Source organism: Podarcis melisellensis, assembly GCF_964234715.1.
Source record: "Podarcis melisellensis genome assembly, chromosome: 2".
Classification (NCBI taxonomy): Eukaryota; Metazoa; Chordata; class Lepidosauria; order Squamata; family Lacertidae; genus Podarcis; species Podarcis melisellensis.
In genome coordinates, this window is record NC_138529.1 from 29,163,318 (window position 1) to 29,169,681 (window position 6,364).

Consider the following 6,364-nt stretch of genomic DNA (forward strand, 5'->3'; position numbering starts at 1 on the left):
TACAGTCCGTTTGACCCAATCAATCTGCACATTGTGATCCTCTAGCCAGTCCATCCCAAGCACCAGGGGGAACCGGGGCATGGAGGCAATATCCAGAGTTCGCATCTCACGGTGCTGCTGGAGGCACAGGACCAGGGGCTGGGTCTCTCGAGTGACGGCGCCCGAACGCAGTGGCCGTCCGTCGATTGCCTCCACCTGTACCGGTTCTGGCTTGTTCCGAAGTGGCACCCGATGCTGGGCAGCAAAAGCAGCGTCCATATAAGAGCGGGTTGCCCCTGAATCCACCAGGGCATGGGTAAGAATCCATGGCCCTCCTGGAGGGTATAGATGTACCGGAACCATAAGGTGTTGTAATTCGATTGGTGCGGTCCCATTCTGTGCTGTTTGGGACCCCAGGGAGCCAGGGCCATCAGCTACTGGGGTTGGCGGTTTCTCAGGACAGGATCGTGCATAGTGTCCGCTTCCGCCACAATAGAGACATAGATTCCCCTCCTGACGCCGCGACTTCTCTGCGGGGGAGAGGCGTGGCCGCACTGCCCCAAGCTGCATGGGTTCCTCCAATGACTCAGCTGGGCCTGTGGGGCTGCTGGTGGACCCCGGGGCCGAGAACTGGAGGTGCCGGCGGCCCCGAGCCTGACGCCGGTTCTCTAGCCGATCGTCTATCTGTAGACTCCGCTGAATAAGAGCGTCTAGCGTGGTGGGGCGTTCCATTGTGGCCAGCTGGTCCAGTATCTCATCTGAAAGCCCCTCGAGATACTGGTCCCGAAGAGCAGAGTCGTTCCAGGTCAAGTCCTGTGCCAGCAGCCGGAATTCTGTGGTGTATGCGGCCACCTTGGACTTGCCCTGTCTCAACCGCCGAATCGCCCGGTTGGCTTGACTCCCCTTCAAAGGGTTGCCGAACGCGGCCTCCAACAGATTGCAAAACCCCCCGTAGTCTGCCAGCAAGGGGGAGTCTTGCCTGAGCAGCGGCAACGCCCACTTGGCCGCCTGGTCCTTTAACAAACTAATCAAAAAATGCACCTTGGTGCGGTCGTCGGGGAAGTTCCGGGCGCGCCCCTGAATATACAGCTTGGCCTGGGCAAGGAACATGGGAAAGCTGGCCGGAGCCCCATCAAACTTCTCAGGCAAGGCCACTGGGTACTTGCCAGAAGCCGGGGCGTCGGCCCCAGGAGCCGGTAGGGCGTCCAAACGCTGCTGTAGTGCCGCAACCACGTTACTGAGCTGCTGCACGGTGTGCGTCAAGGCCTGGTTCTCCTGGGCTATTGCCAACAATGTAGCCGCTTGGTCAGCCATGGCCTCTGAATCTTCCCGAACGCACCCCAACAAAGAGGGAGTGCGGGTGTGGCGGGAGCAAACTGTGCTGGTCCCAGGGGGGATGAGGTATTATTACCGTAGGCCAAGATCAACAGGGAGCCGGGCAGGTCAGCAGGAACGGAGGTAGGGCAGAAGCAGGAGTCCAGGTGGGGAAGCAGGAACACTGGTAAGGCAGAAGCAGGAATCCAGGCGGGGAAGCAGGAACACTGGTAAGGCAGAAGCAGGAATCCAGGCGGGGAAGCAGGAACACTGGTAAGGCAGAAGCAGGAATCCAGGCGGGGAAGCAGGAACACTGGTAAGGCAGAAGCAGGAATCCAGGCGAGGAATAGGCACACTGGGAGTGCCAAACAAGGACTGGGTAAAGCAGATACTTCACAACGACGTTGCTCCCGCAACCTGAGACCGGGCTGCCTGACCTTTATCTTCTTCTAAGGCCGGGGGCGGTCCCGGCCCCCAGAAGCCCCGCCTCTCTTGGCCTTAAGGCGAGCACTCCTCCTGGGAGACACCAGTTCCCTTCGCCTCTCTGCCCTAAGCCTCTGCAGATCAGGAGAGGCCGAAGGGTTACTGGGTCCTGGAGGAGGCTCACCTGTAGCCACTGAGTCTTCCAGCACCTCTGGGGCCTGAATGATTTCACCTGGTGCCTGCTCTTGAGTTTCCTCAGCAACTAGGCCTTGCCCCAGTTCAGCCGGCCCTGGAGGCGGGGACTCCTGTGCCGGCTGGGGTTCCTCCGGATCGCTCTCAGACTCGGTATCCCAGGCCATCACACATTGCAGAAAACCAGTGCAATAAAGCGCCAGAATGAGGGTGTGGTGTCATAATGTTGCTTGGCCTGCTAGAAAGCAGGAGAGGAGGAGGAAAAACATGGATTTAAAGTGAGCAAAGTCACTCAGGTCTTTTGATTCCCTCTGAAGATGTTCAGCAACCCAAGTGCACAAGTAGAGATAACAAACTGAACATAAGGTTCATATCCTCCAACATTTGTTCGATGAAAATAGGGATGACCTTTTAAACAGCAACACAACAGCAACAGCACTCTACCCATTTGCCTGGGTTGCTTCAGCCACTGTGGGCGGCTTCCAACTAATAAAAAAGCATAATAAAATATTAAACATTAAAAAACTTCCCTATATACAGCTGCCTTCAGGTGTCTTCTAAAGGTTGCAAAGTTACTTATCTCTTTGGCTCAGGGGTCACATAACTCCATACTTTCCAACATTTCTCTGATGAAAATAGGGATGTCCTAAGGGAAAGCAGAACACTCCAGGATCAAATCAGAAACCAGGATGGCTTTTGTAAATCTGGGACTGTCCCTGAAAAATAGGAACACTTGGAGGGTCTGTAATGAATGGAGTAAGGTAAAGGGAAAGGGACCCATGACCATTAGGTCCAGTCTGGGGTTGTGGCGCTCATCTCGCTTTATTGGCCAAGGGAGCTGGCGTACAGCATCCAGGTCATGTGGCCAGCATGACTAAACTGCTTCCGGAGAACCAGAGCAGCACATGGAAACGCCGTTTACCTTCCCGCCGGAGTGGTACCTATTTATCTACTTGCACTTTGATGTGCTTTCGAACTGCTAGGTTGGCAGAAGCAGGGACTGAGCAACGGGAGCTCAACCCGTCATGGGGATTCAAACCGCCAACCTTCTGATAGGCAAGCCCTAGGTTCTGTGGTTTAACCCACAGCGCCACCAGCATGGGCTATCAAATCCCATAGAACAAACAGCAAAGATCCACAGTGTCTCATACAGAGGGCAGGGGATTTAGAGTGAGCTTACTAGCCTTGCTCAGAACAGGATTGTGCTGCAGCAGCTTAAGCCCAGGATCCAGGTGAGAGTTGGACTCCATGCATGGCAATGTCGGGCTACCTGGGCTCAGCCTTCTTCCTGATCCTTTCTTGCTGGTACCCACCTGCAGTGCCCCAGTCACTAACAGCTGGGCGAGAACCACATGTCATGGAGGATAAGGCCATCAGTGGCCCTGGCTACTAGTCCTGCCGGCTACGTTAGCTCTAGGGTCAGAGGTGACATGTCTCTGGATGCCATTTTAGAGCTATTGTGCTCATGTGCTGCTTGTGGACTTCCCATAAGCTTCTGGTTGGCCCCTGGAGTACAGGATGCTAGACTAGATGGGCCTTGAAGTGGCGCAATTACCCTTATCAGGCAAATGTATCTTCATCCCCACCCTCCTATTATTAACCTACTAAGCCAATGGGCTTCTTTTGTCCCCATGTTGTCTGATACCAGAGGGAAGGAATCCTGATAACGTTATCCTGATGAAGATGTCCTCTTGCGGGAGAACATCTGCCTTCCTATGCAAAAGAGCATTTGATAACGGATGGTGATTATTTTTTTAGTGCTTGTTCAGAGATTAAGCATCAAGGAAGATCTTTGTGCTTGGATAAAGGTCTTTACCTTTGGCTGACCTTATACAGGCAAAAGTTCAAAGACCTTGCCTAGCGGCTGGAATTCAGCACTGATCCAAGGAAGTCTCAGGGACAGGTTGTTTGTGTGGTTGGAAATACTGGCACGGAAGTCCAACTTGAGCTGAAGGAACTCTGTTCAGTGAAGGCCAAATCTTTCCTACTTGCTTTGTGAAACTGCCTGAAGGAAAAAGGACCAGGAAATAGACATATATGTACATGGGCCTGAGTCTGCAATATGGGCCCGAATCTGAGACATGTGACTGGTGAAGAAGGTTCCAGAAGGTTTGCCAGATTCATGCTACAGTCTAACTGCTACGCTCCTGGCCAGCTCCACTGGTTCCCCAAAACTGAACCAGCAAGCTCTCATTAGGAATCAAAACTTGGATGCAGAGTGTGCCACAGAATGATAAACCATTAGGAATAAGAGACCCACAATGAGAGGCCACAGGTAAAACTATATATTTTGCTTGACTGGTGAATTGCTTTTTAATGTATAGATCAGGCAAACTTGGCCCTCCAGATGTTTTGAGACTACAATTCCCATCATCCCTGACCACTGGTCCTGTTAGCTAGGGATCATGGGAGTTGTAGTCCCAAAACATCTGGAGGGCCGAGTTTGCTTATGCCTGGTATAGATGAATGGTGGATTCAGATGACCAGGAGCCAAGGACATGCTTAAACCTTTGCAGCCAGGTGCCTCTAGCTGCCCAGGGAGACCACCCCATGTTGCTTCCAATGGTGCTGTGGTGCACATGGCTCCTTGTTCTCTGAATCCAACTGTTCTAGATTGGGGACAAGCCTTGTGACTGGGCCAGGAAGGACTGTGCTCCTTGATTGTTGCTGCTGATTATCAACCTGGAACTGTGATCAATCTGATCACTGACCCTGGCATTTTGAACTGTGTAACTAGTCCGGCCCATTTCAGTGTTACTTCTAGGGTTACAGCTTACCTCCATGAAAGACCTCTTGTATTCCTTGCTGGAAGAAACCCTTTCCATCTTTTGCTTTTTCCAAGGCACTGACTTATAAGAAGGATTCCTGCCCCAAATGTGAATACTGTTGGATGTTAGAAAAACGTTGTCAAATGTTTGCAGCAGGGGTCTCCAACCTTTTGGACCAGCGGGCATTTTGGGAAGGAGCTCTTTGAATTTTGAGACAGTACTGGGGGCACCAGTTACAAAACAATGGCTATTGGGGGGAGGGCATAATTAAAAATGGCTGCCATGAGGACCAAGGCATAAGACAAAATTAGAGAAACAGCCACCCCTATCCAACACATACTTCACATGGGAAGTGAGCTACTTCCTTCTGCGCCTGATGGTGAAGATCACACAGTCTTGAAGACACTCTGTTGCTGTGTGGAACAGTGCCAGGAAAAATATACAAGGCGGCCACATCACACTCACTCTCATTTCATAGAAATTGCTTAGAAGGTACCTCCACATTTTGCTCCGTAACTTTCTTTCTAAGGGCGTAGTTTTAACAAAAATTGAAGCTTTGCATCTGGGGCACCTGCCATGGGGCACCAGAGAAAGTCTTTGTGAGCACCTTAGCACCCATGGCTGCCGGGTTGGTGACCCTTGGTTTACAGTTTTTTAAATTTAATTTTTAAAAATTGCTATGCTCAAGCCTGGCCACAAGGTGACACTCTATAGCTTCGCAGTGCGCTTCCCACAGTTGTATTCCTGCTGGTCAAGCCAGTAATACTATCATTGTACTAAACAGCCAATGAAAGACATTGTAATTGGAGCAACATTTGCTGTTTGGGTTTGGGAAGGTCTGCTTAAAACATCTCTATCCAGCACAATGTGGAAGCAGCATAATTAGGGGAGCAGGGGTGGCGGGGAGAAAATAGGCAAACCTCATGGCAATAGCCAGGGGTGATGGGAGTTCTAGTCCAAAACATCTGGAGGGTGCCATGTTGGCTAGTCCTGGTGGGATAGAAAGGAGACAAGGGGTTGAGATGAGGAGAGATTAGAAGAGCTGTAGGAAAGCAAGAACTAACCCTGGGTCTGCAGATGGACACCATTGTTGAGCTTGAATCTTTTGATATGTTAAGTGAAATGAAGTTGATGCAGGAGGGCAAAATTCCTGGCTTGCTTGGCTTGGCTGGCATAGTCATATGATGATCTCAGCAGTAGCCCATGTGACTGTCTATATTATCACCACCACCCTGATCCAAGAACCTTTAGGTTGAATGTTTTGAACCAAACTGGTCACCATGGAGAAGTAAACTTGGTCGTGTCTCTCTGCCCATGTGGCTTATGGTACCTGTTTTGTCTGCAGTGACTCACTTGCACACCTTCTCCAAGTCCTCCAAGAGCTTCAGCAAATCCTTTGTGCTGCTGACCTAACCATTCTCAGAATCAGATGCCTGTAAGGCACTTGCAAAGTTGCTGATGGTTTAGTGTCTGCTCCACACTTGGCTGAGAACCAGGCAGAATCCCAGGACTGTGATCTAAAGGGGCTTGTGGGTCAGGATTGCTTGGTGCATCAGCAGGATAATGAGAATGTAGGATCTTGGAGAAAACCTATCAGGGTCAGTATAGACTTCTCATCTGGTGATAAGTGCCATCCATCCATCCATCCATCCATCCATCCATCCATCCATCCATCCCACCCTCTAGTG